General features: G+C 43.4%; 1 protein-coding gene across 2 annotated transcripts in view; it reads left to right on the forward strand.

Annotated features, from left to right (window-relative positions):
- LOC124721476 overlaps positions 1 to 20,403 on the forward strand; it is a 454,829-nt gene that overhangs the window by 105,265 nt on the left and 329,161 nt on the right. For both annotated transcript variants that reach the window (XM_047246471.1, XM_047246472.1), the window contains exon 2: positions 14,589 to 14,668. The gene's annotated coding sequence lies outside the window, so the exon portion shown is untranslated. The remainder of the gene's footprint in view (positions 1 to 14,588; positions 14,669 to 20,403) is intronic.

Raw genomic sequence — 20,403 nt, forward strand, 5'->3', positions numbered from 1 at the left:
TTCGCCACCATGTGATTTCTGCTCTACGGGAGAAGTGCTTCGACTGAAATGTTTCGATGCACGATAAAGCTCCGTCACGTTGTTCGTGACGTCATTCGGTTATTCCGTAACACCTTTCGAGAAGACCGAATCATTGGCCGATCGTTCCAAATTGCGTAACAACCAAGATCACCAGATTTGAACCCTCTCATAGGGACTTTAAAATTTTCTTCTCAGTTGTTTATTTCTTATGTCCCTTCCTCATGTCCTTACTAATGTTTCCACAAAGTGTCGTTGTCATTCGATCACTCGTTTTTCATGGGGGCCCATACTGCCAGATTCTTTGTAAATCTGACTCAATTTTGCAATCCTTGAAATAATATCACATTTCGTTTTATTTCCCTCTGAGTTTTTCACTTTCTTTTATCAGCCAGTGTAGTATAAGAATTAAGGAACTAGTAGTGGTGTGCACGTGATGAAGGTCGTATAGTAAGTTCACATACAACCACTCTTTACACTGGAATCAAGATTGGTCCTACCGCTCTTTCCTAAGGTACATCTGTCTCTGGTCACCACTCGCCATACAGGACAGCGCAGTGGATTCTATTTCTGTACCCATTCCCTATGTTCACCTATGTTCGGTCATTTGTGTGAACAGTCTACTGTACAATGTTAAGTTTTCCATAAATGTCAGAATACAGGATAGTTACTTGGCGAATAGATGTTCTCTGTTCATTATATCTATTTTGTATCACCAACTGCAACTGTGATTTCAATTGGCGGTTTATGTCGATATGTGTAACCACTCTCTTCGACGTTATTTGTAATTTTTTTCTTCAGCTATTGTTGTACTTATTGTATGATGTACGGTATTTGCCCTTTCGTGTTTCGTCATTTACTATAAGAGCATATGCATGTTTGTCATTATGTTGCTGTATAGTGCTGTTCGTAATTTTGTTCCAGTGTCATTGTCATCACTGCCGCCGGCCGTCTGGTGTTTGTCTAATTGCGCTTTTACTTTACTTTAAGAGTGTGGTTGTATGCTAACTTCGTAATTTTGTGCTGTTGTGCTTTTTTGCGATTATATTTCATTTTGGCACTTGATAACCATTGTTGGCTGTATGGTCATTGTAACCCAAAGCCAAAGTAAAGAAATGAAAAGGAAAAAAATCGCTCTCTCACTCTTGCTATTAACTGATTCACTCTTTCATTTATGCAATAAATATTTTACTCTTGTTTGTTTCGCTGTAACTCTTTGATCCATGTTGTTGTTGTTGTTGTTGTTGTTGTCTTCAGACCGCAGACAGTTTTGACGCAGCTCTCTATGCTACTCTATCCTGTACGATCCTCTTCGTCTCCGAATATCTACTGCAACCTACATGCTTCTGAATCTGTATACTCCAACATTAAATTGGCATCGGTTGATGTCTCAGAAAATGTGATATCAACTGATCCCTTCTTTTGGTTAAGTTTTGCCCCAGATTCCTTGTCTCCTCAGTTCTATTCAGTACCTCCTCAATAGTTACGTGATCTACCCATATAATCAACATTCTTCTGTAGCACCACATTTTAAAAGCTTCTATTCTCTTCTTGTCTAAACTGTTTATCGTCCATGTTTCACTTCCATACAAGGCTACACTCCAGATAAATACTTTCAGAAAAAACTTCCTAACACTTAAATCTTTATTTGATGTTAACAAATGTATCTTCTTCAGAGATGCTTTTCTTGCCATTACTAGCCTGTATTTTATATCCTGCCGTCATCAGTTATTTTGCTGCCCAAATACCAAAACTCATCTACTACTTCAAGTATCTCGTTTCGTAATATGATTCCCTCAGCATCACCTGATTTAACTCGACTACTTTCCATTATCCCTGTTTTGCTTTTTTCTTTATCTATATTACATGTTACTGCCAACATTTGTATACACCTACAGCTTCCAATATACATACGCGTCCATTAGCCGGCCGGAGTGGCCGTGCGGTTCTAGGCGCTACAGTCTGGAACCGAGCGACCGCTACGGTCGCAGGTTCGAATCCTGCCTCGGGCATGGATGTGTGTGATGTCCTTAGGTTAGTTAGGTTTAATTAGTTCTAAGTTCTAGGCGACTGATGACCTCAGAAGTTAAGTCGCATAGTGCTCAGAGCCATTTGAACCATTTTGCGTCCATTATTTACCCCTGTAAATAATTTAAATTGGTAGCAAAATGTAATAACTAGCATGCTCACATTCCTTGTATTTACGCTTGGTATTTATTGTGTAAAACCATCTGCAGCTAAATACGGTGTGTGTGTGTGTGTGTGTGTGTGGCTGTGTGTGTGTGTACGCGCGCAATTCAAAAGTGACTGGTTGCATATCGTTCAAACACGAACATATTCCCAAGTCGGTGCTGGATAGCAAGGAAAGGCGTTAAGCGTTCATGCCTTCCGAAACGTTACCCTTGGCAGTGTGTATGTGGGAAGGCTTGATAATGTGGCGGCTTATCACACTGGAACACGAGAAGCAGCCAGCCGTGCCCACTGCCTGGCCGCCGCCCGGAATTCGATTGTACCTTTTATCCCCTCCCCTTCCTCACACTGCTTCGTTCGACCAGGGCTACTGCGTCGCTCGTCTGCGCAGGGTTCGTGCCACAGAGCCAGCCTCTTCATCTCTAGCAACCCTCTACTCCGATGTTCTGCAAATTAGGGTTAGCTATTCATCGCCTTTCATATAAGACGTCTGTGGGAATGTGTATTAGCATTAGGTACTTGTGACAATTGAAAATTTGTGCCGGACCAGGTCTCGACCCGGATTCCCTGCTTATCATGGGCGGTCGCCCCATCACTTCGGCTATCCGAGCACACCCCCCAGTGCCGGTCCAAACCTCCATCTGTCACACAGTCCCATTCCAAAAACTCGGGCATTCGTGAAACTAAGCACAGGAAGGCAAATACTATTTTGTATCATCATTGTAGCCCCGCCAGGCGTGGTTATAGAACGACATTGTATTGTAATAAACGTAGTTAGTGCAAAAACACAGAGACTGTCGTCATTAATAATATGTTTGTGATCAACTATTTCAAAAAGGAAAAAAAATGTAGTCAGGAGGGGGCATAGTAGATACTTCTTAAGGTGTGCGCTTCATGTATAATAAATGGGATGGATTAAATTTCAGCATATTGAGCAATTCATTTCAATCATTTCTTAAATCCTACTGTAAATAATGTATTTATATCAACCTCGTGGAACTGACGGAAATACGACACCCAATTCACTGCTATGGCGACGGAGATAATTGTTGTGTATCACGCTTAATAAATATTGACTTGTTTGATCTGTTATGATAGAATACGTTTAAGAACTTGGTGGCCTCCACGTAGGACTCATTCTTCTGCCACCTCGTATACCAATCCTAAACTACAGTAAACGCAAGAATAACATTTTTTTCCAGTACAGTGTTACACCAACAAAGAGGTAACGTGTGTTTCGTGCAGTTACATCGAAAACTGTTGCAGCATATGCATATACACATTGTGGCAACTGCCCACCGCGAGAATGCCAAAGTGTACATTTTTATAGCCCGCCGTCTGCGAATGACCATCTCGGAAACGCGTAGCTGGCAGAGTATACGCTTGCTTGGTGCTGTTGTGAGCATCTATGGAAAGCGGTTGAAGGACACTGAAATCTCGAAGAGGGGACAAAGTGTTCGATGTTAACGGTTCATCACGTAATTTAGGTTTCGGAGGCGTGCCCGCTCTGTAAAGCCGGATAGGCGGCAATCTGTGCTATATCTGACTACAGATTGCAATTGCAAATGTTTCGGAGCGCCCCGTTCAGCACAGGTAGTTGAATACGACGGCTCCGCAGCAGGTGATCCCTGCTTGTCCCTTGCTGATATAACATCATCGTCAGTTATGATTACAGTGGGCACGGGATCATCGAATTTGGACCGTGGCTCAATGGAATGGGTGCTCCAAACATTATACAGCGCCACGGATGCAGGCCGGTGGGGGCAATATGACGGAGGTGTGCACACTGCGCGCAGGGCCGGGAAGCGCCTGGATATCAAACTCTTTGTTTTGAATTCCGGCGTTCACACTGGCGGCCAGCCCCCGCCGCGACGGCGACGTCCACCATGTTTATTCCCGGCGCAGGCCGCTGGAGATACATTTCAGGTTCGACAATAAACGTATCAGGTGACTCCCGTCTGTTAACATCAGAAGTATTACACCAAATGTTAGTCAGCCTCTTGTCACTGTACTGTTTTTGTCAATAGCTCTCGTTGGCCATGAAAAGCACTTCTTTCTTTCGTTTTTTGAGCAAAAAGACGAATTCCGTAACAGTGCATTTACGGAATAATTACAGGTCTTAGCTATGTACCAAAAGACTACCTCTTTTGTATGCTACCATTTATTGGAAAGCTTTCTCTGATATCTTGAACGAACTATAATACAGGGTGTATCAAAAAGAATCATCCGATTTGAAAAAATTATAACTGTTATGTTATTTGAGAGATATGCGTGAACGCTGTACTGTTGGAAAGAGCACTCTAGAGTTTTACATGGTTCCCTCTAGGTAGCAGCAGTGTACGCCCACTTCAGTTCTAGTAAAAATGGTGTCGGGACGTTTTGCGCAGTGCGGGTCAGTAATAACTATTCAGCGCGACTTTTTTACTAGGTATAATGTGGATCCTCCTACAGCACAAAGCGTTAGACGATGGCATGAACAATTTCGAGAAACAGTTTGTTTATGTAAAGGCAAATCGCTGGGCCGTTCCCGTGCGTCTGACACAGACGTCGAACGCATCCGCCATAGTTTTAGTAGTAGTCCGCAGAAATCCGTTTGAAGTGCAGCTCGACAGCTCAACATGCTGACATGTGTTGCGTCGACATTTACACATGAAACTGTACAAAATTCAGCTACTGCAAGCTCTTCGTGAAGGTGACAAATAACAACGTGTGGAGTTCTGTAATTTCGTTCTTGCCAAGATAGAAGATGACAGTTTTATTCCACGCTTAGTGTTACTGACGAGGCTATAGTGAGAATATGGGTTACGGAACAACGGTATGAAGCTGTAAAACATGAGAGGGACTCTCCAAAATTTAATGTTTTTGTGCAGTTTCACAGGAAAAGGTGTTTGGTCCATTTTTCTTTGCCGAGGAAGAACATACCTCGATATGCTTAAGAACGTGTAGCCTATGTTACATTAACCATTGTGTGCAGTGTTCCTGCATATATAGTCTCTTGTGTGCGCGCGTACGCGCTCATTTAAATTGTTACGCGTTCGAGCAGTTCAAAATTGTTCAAATGGCACTGGGCACTATGGGACTTAACATCTGAGGTCATCAGTCCCCTAGACTTAGAATTACGTAAACATAACTAACCTAAGGACATCATACACATCCTTGCCCGAGGCAGAATTCGTTCGAGCAGTGAGTGGAATCAGTGTTATGTAAGATGGTTCTAACTGGATAGCAGCGAAACACCTCTGGCTGCGACTGTGTTATGTTCGACATTTAAGGCGTAGACATATTGAGGATCCCTTGCCGCTGAGAACAAGCGTACCAAGGGACGGGGAAAGGGGGGGGGGGGGGGCTGTGATTAACTGTGCGAGAAACACTGATACAAATATCAGCTCCTTTAAACTGCTTTGAACTGCATGTCGATTTAACACGTCACTCTATAATAATTCATTTACCTGTCCTGCATTGTTTGGGGCTACTCTGAATCCGCGTATTTTTCTTTCGGTTAAAGTACAGTGTGTACATGAAGTCCGGGAACACTTTCAATAATTTATTGCACAAGAACCAAACATTGTACAGATATCATACATGTCATTTTGAAGAGAAAACTTGGAAGTTGTGTGTTGTTTTTTTTTTCCTCATGTATTCCGTCACAACGTATTTTGGTAATTTGCTGATAGCTCTAGTCGCCGTGCTACAGAAGGAGACAGCTGTTTCACGAAATGGCCTCCCCGTTCACCAGATCTCACTCCTTGTGACTTTTTTTCTGTGGGGTCATATTAAAGATCTGGTTTATGTACCGCCTCTACCACGTGATGTAACAGAGCTCCGGGAGAGAACACGGGAAGCGACTGCCACAGTCGACGATGCCATGCTGGGATGGGTACGGCAAGAATTAGATTGCAGTATTGACGTCTGCCGGGTCATTCATAGTTCGTATATCGAATGTTTCTTAAAAAAAAACTTTCATAGTTTCTCTTCAAAATGCAATATGTATGACATCTGTACAATGCTTAGTCCTTGTGCAATAAATAATTGAAAGTGTTCCCGGACTTTATGTACACCCTGCACAAAAATAGAAATGGAAGCACCTTAGAGACAGAGACAACTTAGTAATTTTGTCGTCGAAAGATTCAGAAAAACTTTCATTGAAATGCAGTTCCACTTAGCCTTGATTTCATTGCATTAATTTCCTAAAGTAAATGCTATTCTTAAGAGCTACGCACAGTTGGTTGAAAGTAGAGATACGGTCGATCTAAAGCATGTAATCATTCACGCTTTGTGATACTACGCTTGCCCAGAACTACGAAAGCGAAAATATCAAAGGAAGAAATTGTGCGAATTAGTCAAACTTAGACATAGAAACATCTATGAATGTAATTAAAGTTTTCAGCATCTGTCGTTTTCCATATCCAACTAAAGAGGATTTTAGTAGAATGTTGCAAGTTTTTCGTACTGTCCATCCACAGAAAAGTCTCAGATTAACTTATTCTTCTCTTCTGCTTCCAGATACGAAATTTACGTTCTACTAAATGTTGGATGTACAACAAATCATTGTTTGCCTTTTATAATGTAAAGTGTGACCCATTGTAAAACCATAGCAGATAAATTTCCAGTTTAATCGGACTTTGTCGAGGGGAGAACTTGTATACAATTGGATTTTTCTGGACATCGATCATTAAAACAACACGAGAAACCCACACTAGTCCTGCATTGATAACTAGTAATTAGTTTTTGTCTGTCCTGCAGTGTTTGATACTACGTAAACCAAGTTAAACCCGCGCGGATTCGCGCCATTGACGCCACTCTGTAACTCGCGTTTACTTGTGGACGGGGACGGATACCAGTGTCACAACAATATCAAAAACTTTTGTGTACTTTTAGCTATATTTTACTCGCAGTAACGTATGGTCTAAAGCGAAGGGGGGGGGGAAGGGGGGCGTCCGCCTGTACTGACGCAAGCAGTTGGTCACTGTTTCCGTAATGGTGGTAAGTATACAAGGTAGTTTGCAGAAGTTGCTGTGTACATACCTTTATCACTTACACATAAAAGCGTATTGGCCGTAAATTCAACTTGGAGACGTGTAACCTCTTGAGGCATATCTTGACGTCGACATATTTTCTTTTTGTGGTATTTACTACGGTCAGACAGGAGTGGCCATGGACAGGTCACACCAACTGATTTTCGCCAACAGATGCGAAATGAATTCGTCACACATCTCCACACTATATCCGAACATCATATTTTCGATGGGAGAATGGAGTGTTCCCTTTTCTGGATGTCCAGGTGAAAAGGAGATAATTTGGCCATGGCATATACCACAAGAAAACACACACCAACTTATACTTGCAGACAAACAGCTGGCACCTCTCGGCGCATTGCAACCGGTTGCTTAGAACTCGTACGCTCTCTGATACGCCCAATTGCGCCCCAAAAGTGTTCCATCTGGTTAAAATCGAACGAATTTTTGTCCCAAAGAGATGTGAGTTCACTGTCACGTCCTCGAACCACTGTACCACAATTCTGGGGGTGGGACACAGACAGCATATCCTACTGGAATATGCCCCTGTCGTCGAAGAATGGCAGCCATTAACTTGGATGAGATCATACCCAGACAGAACCATCGACCTGGTGTAACAAGAAATGTGGTTCAACCTACCAGGTGACATGGTTCCATTGATCCACGGTCCAGTCTCGATGATCCCGTGCCCACTTCAGTCGTAATTGGCAATGTCATTGGGTCGACACTGGAAAACACAGGGGGTCGTCTGCTGCGTTGCCCAGTGTTCAACAATGTGCGTTGAAGAGTGTGTTCCAAAACCCTTGTGCCTGCACTAGCATTCTGTACTGTCGGCAGATCTGTTACAGGTGAACCTGCGTCCTGCTTTACAGAGGGGGCAAGGCTCCAACTTCCGCGTTCTGTGACGAGGCATGGACGACCAATACCATGTCGTTGTATGAACGATACAGCTGGTCGGCTTTAATGTCCACTTAGTCCATATGCACCGTGGAAGACAAGATGAATATCCTCCATAGCATAATACTGGCCGCACCGCCTGCGTCCGCGGAGCAGCCCATATTTAAGCAGCCGTTCGCCTGGATGACGTATCTGGACTGACCATCGACCTGGTGTAACCGTCCTTAAATCGCTCTTCATAGGTGCTGACGACACGAACACACGAGTTACGCCGTTTCCGGGATGTCAAAGTCGCTTATGTCACTGGATTTCCCCAATTTGCAGCCCGTATCGTCACTAGAATAATTCCCCATTCGTCTCTGCTCCACGTGTATACATACCTTACTGTGTCACGTTCCCGCAACGGCACCAAGCGGTATTCAATTTCGCGGTAGGCATTTGTCGTAACGCTTTGACTCGCCGATGTATCATTCCTGGCCGTCCTATGAGATCGTCGTCTTGGCTTTTTGGTTGACAGAGCCACCACGGCATCCAGTTATTGAGGGGCCTGGGTTGTGGTGTTTCTGTAATCGGTCTAAAGCTGTTTGTGGTAAGAGCCTATTATTCTGGCTGCGGGGATAATGACTACCAAGAAGGCAGATGTTGACGAGCTCCAGTTAGAAGCAAACTTGAGAAAAATTAAGTTAGGAAGCAAAATTTTCTAGAGGAGAGTAAGTAATAGGAGTAACATAAGACCGATGGCAATGCCTGTATTCTTCACCTGGGACTTATGCTCGTATTCTTTTCCTGGTGGTTATTGGCCGAAAGACGTGAATGTGGAAACAATTTCGGAATTATCTTGGAGCTCACGAAATCGGTGAGTCGGCTTGCAACATTTCTGGATGGTTTCGTGTGGTGCCCTCCCCTCCCCTCACCCCAATGTTGGTCTTGTTCTTGCTGCTGCTGTTTTGACAATTTAGTGAGCGTGGACTTCTTGGCCAGGAAGAGACCTCATATCGGAATGTGGAGACACGAGTTAACTGGACAGGAAAATCTGGTTACAAATGCATGAAAACTGGAGTCACTAGGGAATTGCGATACAGACGCAGTAACTTTGCTTTAAGTTTAGCTCCTGTTATTAGGATATGAACTCGTAAAGCCAAAATTTTGTATTAGTGGATACATAAAGACAGTATGTATGGACGAAATTGTGTTTTTGTTAACTTGCATAATCTGGTACCTCGTGTAACTTTGTGCAGTTAATCTGTGTTCATCAATGTATTTAATGGTCGCTTGTTATATTTGCACGCTAGTCACTTTTGGATACAACATTTTTGTTTTCTGTTCATCTTAGTCTGTAGCGTAGGTGACGAAGACACTGAAGTGTGCACATAAGATTTCATTAAAACCGGTATTTAAAACCGTGGCGCTAGGTATTTTGACATCAGCATGTTGAAAAGCTAGCTTACGACGCAACTGCAGGCCCTCATAATCCCCACAAAAAATTAAAAACGTATTATATTTTTACACAAGTATCATTCGGAGAAATAAAGTTGCATGAAAATTAAGTGTCTAGATAAAGACAAGGAATACAAGAACTTCCGATCTACCTTTAACACCGGATACTGTTCAGTTGCTTATGTAAGGAATGTGCTTGCGGCCCTACGAGCTGCGGAGAACATTCCACCCAGGTAAAGACGCATTTTCAATGGCTCGCCATACCTGCTGAAACAGCAAATCTGACACGGTTCGTGAGCACACTGAGTGAACGAAACCATAGGAAGTTGAGTAAGGCAAGACAAACAGTCACTTCAAACGTCAAGGAAGAAAAAATGGAAAAACTCGTCGGGTTTAATGAAATACCGATAATTGTGAGTGCGCACTTCGATTTTGTATTGTGTAAATTATGACGTTATCAAACTTATGTAAGGGCTAAAGGCATATGGGCAGCAACTCGCGCGTGCATAGCTGTCACCATAACATGAATGCTGACCACATGCTATGTTCATGCGGACGCCCGGCGCAGAATGCGTCTGCATCTGGGTCACTAGCCGGCTGCCCGGCTGTTTGCCTGGTAATTTTGTGCGAGGTGGTTTCCACAGGGATGGCGAGGCCGCTGTCGTGGGGGTAGTTGCTGCCCAGCGTTGCCAATCTGCCGTCAGTGCAGAAGCTGCCGGTGCGTCGCAAGACGATAAAACGTCAGTTTGGCTGAACGGAAAGCAACGTCACTGCCAAATGGAGACGCGTTCACATTAGCCGGAACATTAACATGTCTCTTCGCTTAGCCCAGTACCGAACGGTGAAAGTGAGGCAGTGAGATACTATCCGTCATGCAAAAATGTGGAATATAGTACCAGAATTAAGGACCTAGCAATGATAGTGTTTATTAATTGCTGGAGCAGAACTGATAACTAATGTTTGAGATAAGGTGGTAATATTAACTTCTTAAATGTGGTGCTGCAGAAGAACACTGTAACACTGAAGATTAGATGGATGGATGGATGGAGGGAGGGAGGGACGGATGGAATAAGTAAGGAGGAGGTACTGAATTGAATTGGGAAAGAGGGGAGAGTGGAAAGAAATTACGGCAAAGCTTGACTGCAGGAAGCCATCATCAGATCCGGATGGTCATCTCGGTAGTGGAGGATAGTGTGTGTGTGTGTGTTTGTGTGTGTGTGTGTGTGTGTGTGTGTGTGTGGTGGGGGGAGGGGTAAAAGTTGTAAAGGGAGACAGTCTCGAATACAGTAAGCAGGCTCAGATGGACGTAGGTGGCAGTAGTTACACAGAGATGACGAGACTCGCACAGGAAAGATTATTGTGGAGAGCTACATCAAACTAATCTTTGGACTGAAGATGACGACAACAACATAGTGTATTTACGTCTGTTGCAGCATTGGAAAGATACGTCGCTACTCATTAGGAACCGGCTGTATTTCTTTCTGTTTTCATTCTTATCAAGACTCGTGAGCCTATTCTCTCGAGAGGCGAAAAACATGCTGTTTAATTCCTCATTGGTCATGGGTCTTTTTTTTTCGTTGCACGAAAAGCAGTTTTGTGTCAGGCCTGGTGGTCTAGTGTCAAGCGCGTTCCTGGATACCGGGGAGTTGCGGAACCGAATGGATGGGACCATGGAAATTTTCAGACTTTGCTTCTCGCACGAGGCTTCACTAAAATACTAAACAACAACGTAGATATTACGACCGTACCGACGGTTACTGTTAATGTAATCGCTCCAGTAAACAGTATCACATGCGAACAAATAAAATGAGTTATACCTGCCGTGACTTGTACTTTAGGTACTTGAGCTATGCACGGCTCCATTTAAAATAAGTAGCTCGATATAGTCGTAGGCTCGAGCCGCGCACGTCTGCTTTCATGCTCTGCAGCTAACTCGCTGCATATACCTATAGCTGTGATCCTGCAGTAAAATAGCCTCTGCATTGGCTAGAATTAAGACTTAATAAAATACACAGAAATACAAAGTAAAAGTTAAATGAATAATTTAATAACAAAGGTTCTGTTTTAAAGTCTGTAATTTATGTAGATGACAGAGAATAATGTTGGGTAATGTTTATTCAAGAAAGGACATCTCAAATAGACGGGAAGTGATTTCCCGATATTCCTTGAAAATACAGACAGAAAATACTCTTATTAAATGCAGTAAAGTTACGTCGAGAGCGTTACGAGAGTCGTAGCAAAATCCCAAAACTAAACAGTCATCAAAGATATGTGACAACTAAGTCTATTTCGTGGTCACAATACACGAAACAGTCACCAGCTGTAAACAGTTACCGAGCGAGCTGGCACAGTGGTTAGAATACTGGACTCGCATTCGGGAGGACGGTGGTTCAAACCCGCGTCCTGTCATCCTGATTTAGGTTTTTCGTTATTTCCCTAAATCGCTTCAGGCAAATGCCGAGCTGGCTCCTTAGAAAGAGCACGGCCGACTTCCTTATCCATCCTTCCCTAATCCGATGGGACCGATGATCACGCTGTTTGTTCCCCTCCCCCAAATCAACCAACCAACCACCAAAACAGTGGGGAGTTCAGTATGATGATTTACAGATTAACACACACGACAGGAAGACTAGTAACGCATACGCTGTCTATCCTCATTTCCGCAATACAGGCTGAAAGAGTTCTACACTGGGGCACATTTAGATCTCTCGTGAGTATTGTAGTGGCTGTTCGCCGCCCAGAATCAATCACCTACACGACTGAATCGCACACGTTACTATAAGCAGGTCTGCCTTTTCCAGCACTCAAAACAAAGTGTCTAGAATCGCCCCTGTGAGATCTTCATTCGAAAACTCCTAGTCGTCTCTTGATTGCCGTAATTTTTCGCTAGTGTGTGTTTCCATTGGCTGAAGGCCATTCACAACAAAAATACATTGGTCTTAAGCTCTACAGACATTATTTGACTAGTCCTCACCACTTTCCGGACCAAACTAATATATTACAACAATATTTAAATAAAGAAATTCGGTTACACTCAGATCGATTACAGTAAATGTAAGTAATAGGCCGCGCGGGGTAGCCGAGCTGTCTCAGGCGTCTTGTCACGGTCCACGCGGCTTCCCCCGTCGGAGGTTCGAGTCCTCCCTGGGGCATGGGTGTGTGTGTCGTCCTTACCGTAAGTTAGTTTAAGTTAGATTAAGCAGTGTGTAAGCTTAGGGACCGATGACGCGCTAAATGGAAAGAGCTGCTCAATAAATTCCGAAATCCGATCTTAGCCGAAGATGTAGAGCAGTCTTATTACTACCAACTTTCAAATCGCGCAGTGATCACCATTCAAAGATAAGGGAAATTAGAGCTCGAACTGAGGCGCTCAGACTGTCGTTTTTCCCTCGCGCGATCCGCGAGTGGAACAGGTGGTGGAGGGGGGTCGGATACGACTTTGACGCGAATTGTGCCCTCTGCCACACACAGATTGGTGGCTAGCGGAGTACATGTGTAGATGACCTCAGCAGTTTGGTCCCATAAGACCTTACCACAGCCGGCCGCGGTGGCCGTGTGGTTCTAGGCGCTTCAGTCCGGAACCGCGGGACTGCTACGGTCGCAGGTTCGAATCCTGCCTCGGGCATGGATGTGTGTGATGTCCTTAGGTTAGTTAGGTTTAAGTAGTTCTAAGTTCTAGGGGACTGATGACCTAAGATGTTAAGTAGTGCTCAGAGCCATTTGAACCATTTTTTTGACCTTACCACAAAATTCCAAATTTGTAAGTAATAGTTTGTACATAGGTAAACAAGACAGCGTTCTTAAGCAAGTGCGTTAGTGTTAAATAACGAATTTTCGTTCAATATTGTTTATTGTTTAAACAATTTTTATGCCTCGTGACAGAAGCGTCGTTTGCTTCTCTTTTCGGCCGTTTCCCACTAATGCATGCGATTAAGCGCTTCTAAATTGGCACAGTTTTTTGTAGCACTTGCAGTCAAGATTTAAATGAAGTTACTGGCAAATAGTAAACTGTTCATTAAATGACTACATAAGGGAGAATATGTGTGGTGCAGTCATGCTGTATTTATTTGCTATGTAATTGCGGAAAGTACAAAGATGTAACAGATGTTTGTATAATAGAAAAAGATATAAAAGACGTAATATGTTAATAAATAAAACCGATAGAGATAAGTGGCTTTCAGGGATGATAGCTATCGTGCAATTTTACCATCTGAGGTGTCTTTTGTTGAAACTGCCTGAAACATGTAAGTTAATAATTCAGAGATTTATTGTGAAGATGTTTATTCACTTTGAAATATTAATTTCTGTAATTTTGAAGATACTGAAATATAGTCGTGTCACTGAATGCGCCCCATTTTTTCTGAGATCGCCGATGTACTTGACTGCATTCTTAAAGAGCTGTAAGAAGCCATCTTTCAGCCTTCCGGATACTCCGCCATTTGTGGTATGTCTCCTACACAAAGGCCATGCGAACAACAGCCGTCCAGATTCACAGCTTTGGGATTTACCCATTTCCGGCGACGCTGCTCGGCTTTCTGTACCTGGATTCGCCCGTACCAGTCAACTAGGCGGACCGGCCGCTGTGCGCCCTGAACCCTCGGCCCGCATGCCTTCAGCCATACAATGATTTCATATTACCTCGTACCAATACTGGGCATTCAAATTGCTCGCCTACATGCGCGTGACGTTACAATGTGAATCCACTTAAAACAGCAAATCCCAATGGATATCGTTGTATGCTAAACTTCAACGGGAGTTTCTCCCTCAGTTCTACACCCACAAGTTTTGGGTCCAAGTGATGCGTTATAGCTATCCGTGGAAAGTCTCTAATGTTTCTGTGCTATTAACATGTGCAGAAAACTCCTCTGATGGTTAATAAAATTGACATCTGGTTTATCCCCTTTCTTAAGTAAAATTAATGAACGCAGCATATCAGTCTTTTAATTAATCGTAGGTTAATTAATTTATAAATTCTAGATACGTTAAAAACTAATAATGCCAGAAAATACTCATTTGCACTTGTCCTTTCAGGTGGCTAACGATACGGGTATTCCGTCCGCCGAAGAACTGAGAAGCGCTGTTGGTGTACAAACCATTATCCTAAATGACCGGTAAGTTCATGCAGTTTATATCATTCTAATGGTTGAGTAGTCATGTGTTACTATAATATCGGACACGATATCTTTTTCACAGATTTCTGATACCTAACAATTTTCGTTAGGAATGTTACGAAATTTTATTTGCCTCTCCAACAATGTGATGATTGATTTACCACAAAAATTAAGACACAAAAGTAATTACAGTCGGGGAGCTTTGACATTCACGATAGAAACTGCTTCCGGATGTTACTCACCTGAAAGGCCAGCAGGAGGGAAAAAAAGGTGAATGTACAAAGTATGGCTAGTTTGAAGCTAGTGCATAGGAATCAGATTGAAGTTTCATGTACCGTTATCGTTACTTCTTCCGTCAAAACACAACTAAATATTGTGCCGAACGAATCCATATAATAAATAATCGAAAAGTTCCGAAACATTAAAGTTACTGGGATATGTTAAAAATCTTATTCGGACAAAAAAAGGGGGGGGGGGTGGTTTCGGTCACTTGCTTGGTTCTGCGTGTCTGGAGACACGTAATTAGAGTAACGTGAACGGTAAGTGTTAGCACACTTGCAATGGTTGAAACAAAGATTTTTCAGACTGCGAAAGATTTCTAGTGAGACTTAGAAGATTTGAAAATTTTACAGTCTCTAATGTTAACATTTATAATGAAATTAAAAAGTAAAACAAAATGAAACAAACATTAAGTATATCACATTTTTTTATATTCAAGTATGTTTTTAGTACATAAAATGTTATCATCAACAGAATGCAAACTTCCATTGGAGGCTATTGTACTCATAAAGCCACGAAAGAATTCCTTAACTGATGGGTACTAAGAAAGTTTACATTGTGTTGCATCATATAGATAAGTCAGAAACCAATTCTTTACATGTTTAATTCTGTCTAAACAGGTGCAACAGGCAGTAGCTCACGAACCTTTAACTTTTGTCGTGATTAGACATAATTAATAAAGCTCACGCTGAAGAAAACTTGCAAGCGGTTTAGCACTATAATTTTTATTGTTGGTTAATGTTAGGGAATCTCCGCAGTCAGTGGAACCCCATGTCTGCGATACTGAACCATAATTAAAAGGCATGAAATGTGTTCACATATTGCTAATACGGTACCACCACAGTTATTCGGTTTGGTAGTACAAATGAAAATCTGTGCCATACCGCGAGTCGAACCCGGATTTCCCGCTTTACGCGAGCGGTCGTCGTAATCGCTGTAGCTATCTGAGCATGCTTCACGGATGAAGCCAAACTTCCATATATCCCAGTGTTGCTTCACATAGTGCTCACATATTTATGTGATTCCCGCTGAGGGAGATACTCATTCGTCAGCCTTGGCTTTAACACGAAATAGATTAGTGCAGTGTCTGTATTTGACAGTGCCTGTAAAGTTCGTTGCAATATTCCTTCGGAGATGCATGCATATCCGAAGGAACATTGGAGTGAACTTCACACACAATGTTAAATAGACACACTGCACTAATTTAATGCGTAATTAGAAGGCTTAGAGATTGTTTATTGCTTAATGTCGGCTTCGAAGACTCGATCAGCTCTGTGCATGACACTCATGTCACTGAAAAAAGAATGTTCTGGAAGTACAAAAACTAGGAGGAGGTGTATTTTGGATGCGGGTATGTGAAAGAAGAAATCCCTGAGCCTTCATTTCTCTATATGTATTACATTGTTACAGGCAACAAATTCTGGCATTTTTACTACATATCCGCATGAAACTGGCAGTCTGAAAATGAGAGTGCAGCTCCTCGTGAAGTGTCACAGGGAATTGTGCAAGCCAAACATAAATAGGTTCTTCAAGCCACCTTCTGGGATCAGCTCATAAGAATTGAGTGTTCCGTCAGAGCAACGCTTCAGCAAATCAGCGAAAAAATATATTTATTGTTTGTAATCTACTGCAGCTTAAATAGAATTCTTGAGCATACTCCACATAGTGCTGATCTCGCACCCCCACCCCACACCCTTTCCTATGATATATTTATATATAGGGTTCTTCACACATACCGTTCAGACATTAATTCTTGGAAATGGTGCATACGGTTTTCTGTAGGTAAAATGTATTATAGGCAAAATGACCTTTTCATTGTGTGGAAGCTGCTGTAAAATGGGCGAAACGAACTCAAATTCAGAATTTCACATACAAACATAGCAAAATCTGTAGTTAAAAAAACTGTCAAACCTGAACATTTTATGTCTAAAACGTTTTATGTATTAGGCGTGTTTCGAAAGTGTCTGGGTGGTTTAAGTAGTTAGAGCATCTGCCTAGGAAGCAGAGGGCTCAGATTCGAATCCCGATCTGGCATAAATTTTCAACTTTCCCCATTGATTTCAATCAACGCCCGCTCACAGTCAATGTTTGTAATGTCTTTGCGTCTCTCCAAAGCTTATTGGGATGCTTTCACCACTACCATCGCCCTTCACACCACACCATATGAAGTTATCGATGCGGTTGTCCAGAACACAACTGCAACCAATGTATCAGCGCCGGCCGCTGTGACCGAGCGGTTCTAGGCGCTTCAGTCCGGAACCGCGCTGCTGCTACGGTCGCAGGTTCGAATCCTGCCTCGGGCATGGGCGTGTGTGATGTCCTTAGGTTAGTTAGGTTTAAGTAGTTCCAAGTCTAGGGGACTGGTGACCTCAGATGTTAAATCCCATAGTGCTCAGAGCCATTTGAACAAATCCGCCACCTCGTACAACAGCAACAGAAACGAGAATGCTGGGAATGGTATGTTCCTACAGTTGGACCACATACCCCTCCTTCGCAGGTTTGGGCAAAGATTAGACGCCTCTCTGGACACTAGTACCTTGCGGGTGTACCTGGTATCGTCTACTCTGATCCAGACGCTGTTGCCAAACATTTTGCTTTTCATTATGCTTGAATCTCTGCGTCTGAGAATAATCAGCCTGCATTTCGTGTCCTCAAACAGCAGGTAGAGCGACTTCCTTTACCATTTGCTACATGTCACATTGAACCTTATCTGTCCAGTGAGTGTGAATTCCGCAGTGTCCCAGCCCTTTGCCCTGACACTGCTCTAGCGCCAGACTGCACCCACAGCGAAATGCTCCAAGATTTGACAGTGGACTGCTAGGATCACATCCTTGCCATTTTCAACCATATCTGGAGCAAGGGTGAGCTTCCCTCTTAGTGGCGAGAAAACGTGATCATCCCAGAACTGAAATCTGGTAAATATCCCCTTTATATGGACAGATATCGCCAAATTAGTCTCACTTATGTTCTCTGAAAGTTGTTTGAACTTATGGTGAACCGACGGTTGTGTTGGTGCCCTGAGACTAGCGGTCTACAGCTCAGTTCCAGGGAGGTTTTTGACAAGGCCTTTCTACTGTCAGCAATTTGGTCTGCCAGTAGACTGCTATTTGGTTAACTTTTCCCTGGCATTATTATCTTATCACTGTCTCCTTTGACTTGCATAGGCCATATGACACCACATGACATCACCACATCCTTATTACCCTCCACGATTGGGGATCTCAGTGCCAATTCCCGATTTTTGCCCGGAACGTCTTGTCATGCCATACACCCCAGGTTCAAGTGGCTGTGTCCCATAGAACTCCCCATATACAAGAGAATGGAGTACCACAGGGCTCTGTATTGAGTGTGCCTCTTTCTAGTGGCTGTGAATGGTCTCAGTTAAGGTGTGGGGTCTATAGTTAGTCTCCCTGTATACTGATTCCTTTTGCATCTACTATTGCTCCTCAGCTGTGGGTGTTGCTGACTGCCGTCTGCAGGGTGCCATAGAAAAGTTCAGTCCTGGGCTCTCACACAAGTCTTTCAGTTTTCCGTCACCAAACGTGTGTCATACATTTCTGTTGCCTTGGTACTGTCCATCCCCAACAAGGACTCTCGATGACCAAATGCTCAATGTGCTGCACTCTTATTATTATTATTATTATTTTTTTTTTTGTGATTGATCTTTGATGCCCGGTTGACGTGGCTTCCCCATATTCACCAGCTTAAGCGACCATGCTGGTTATACCTTAATACTCTTCGTTGTCTCAGTTACACCAGCTGGGCTGCAGACCACTCTACACTTTTGCAGCTCTACAAGGCTTTGATCCTGTCGCCTCTTGATGATGGGGGCCTGGTGTATCGCCCTCAGCATTGCGGATGCGAGAACTGATACACCATTGTGGTGTTTGACTAGCGACAGGTGCCTCTCGGACCAGCGCTGTGGATAGCCTACTAGCAGAGGCTAGCGTCCCTCCCTTGAAGATTTGGCGCCATCAACTGCTGCTCAGCAATGCAATACACATTCGCTGCTGTCCTGAGCACCCAACTACTGTGTCCTTTTTGCTAGTAGGGAGATCTACCTCCCACAACACAGGCCAAGGTGTTTAGTCAAGATTGCAGTTCGCATAAAGAGTCTCTGCTCTGAACTCTTTCGCGTGCAATAGTGTGCATCCCTGTGGTGTGTACCTGGTCCTCGGATCTACACCGATCTCTCCAATTGACCGACAGACTCAGTAGACACTATGGTTTTTCGCCTCCTGTTCAGGGACGCCCTTCAAGCATTTCTGTGTTATAGACTAATGTCTTTATGGTCCACAGACAAACAGGTTTTGCCTACACACGCGCAAGATGCAGCAAACTGTGCTCCCTACTTTCAGATGCAGAATTGGTAGCCATTGCTCGAGCCCTCATCCACATTTGTTCATCCAATAGTGAGTCATTGTTAATTGGCGGTGACTGCTTGAGTAGGCTTCAGGCTTTTGACCAGTGCTACCCTCAACACCCATTGATTGTTACTATCCATGACCTCCTATATGACCGCCACCACGCTCGACGATCGATCGTCTTTGTATGGATCCCTTGTCATGTTAGGATCCCAGTGAACGAACATGCTGCCTGGTTGACAGCCGACTGTGGAAATGGGGGTACAGGAACCGAACCTTCGGTCAGCTCTGTGCCATCTGTTGTTGGAGCTTGAAATGGTGATTGGTGTGCCCTGGTTTCTCCATATATACTGCTAACCACTAGAGACCATGACCATGTGGCAGTTTTCCGTTTGTGCTTCTTGCAGTGTATTACTGTCCTTTTTTGGTTGTACACTGGCCACACTTGGCTGATCCACAGCCACTTTCTCCTGCAAAGTATTCATGAGAGTACATGAAGTAAAATTCCCAGATGATGGAAACTGTTACCCTCAAATACTACACAGTGGGTTCCTGAATAAAACACTTCCCACAAAAAATGTCCCAAGTTTAACAAACCCGATGGATTTCAGTAAATAATATCTGCGCTCACTATCCATAGCTAACTAGAGATAACTTGATTACCTCTCGTCATGTAAAGATGTAATTGTCATCCAAGTTGATTTCTTCTCAGCTGACGGCAGTCTCTGCTGCATGCAGTAAACATTGCGTTGCAAAGTGGGAAATGGGAAAGTATTCAATGTGTCCGCAGCTCGTGGTCGTGCGCTGGCGTTCTCGCTTCCCGCGCCCGGGTTCCCGGGTTCGATTCCCAGCGGGGTCAGGGATTTTCTCTGCCTCGTGATGACTGGGTGTTGTGTGATGTCCTTAGGTTAGTTAGGTTTAAGTAGTTCTAAGTTCTAGGGGACTGATGACCATAGATGTTAAGTCCCATAGTGCTCAGAGCCAAAGTATTCAATGCTATTAAAACTGAAATTCCAGAGTATTGGGATACCACTAGATTTCACTTTTATTTATAGAAGCAAAAAATCGAGAAAGACGTTGTGAGAGCCAGTC

Source organism: Schistocerca piceifrons, chromosome X (assembly GCF_021461385.2).
Source record: "Schistocerca piceifrons isolate TAMUIC-IGC-003096 chromosome X, iqSchPice1.1, whole genome shotgun sequence".
In the NCBI taxonomy this organism is placed as follows: Eukaryota; Metazoa; Arthropoda; class Insecta; order Orthoptera; family Acrididae; genus Schistocerca; species Schistocerca piceifrons.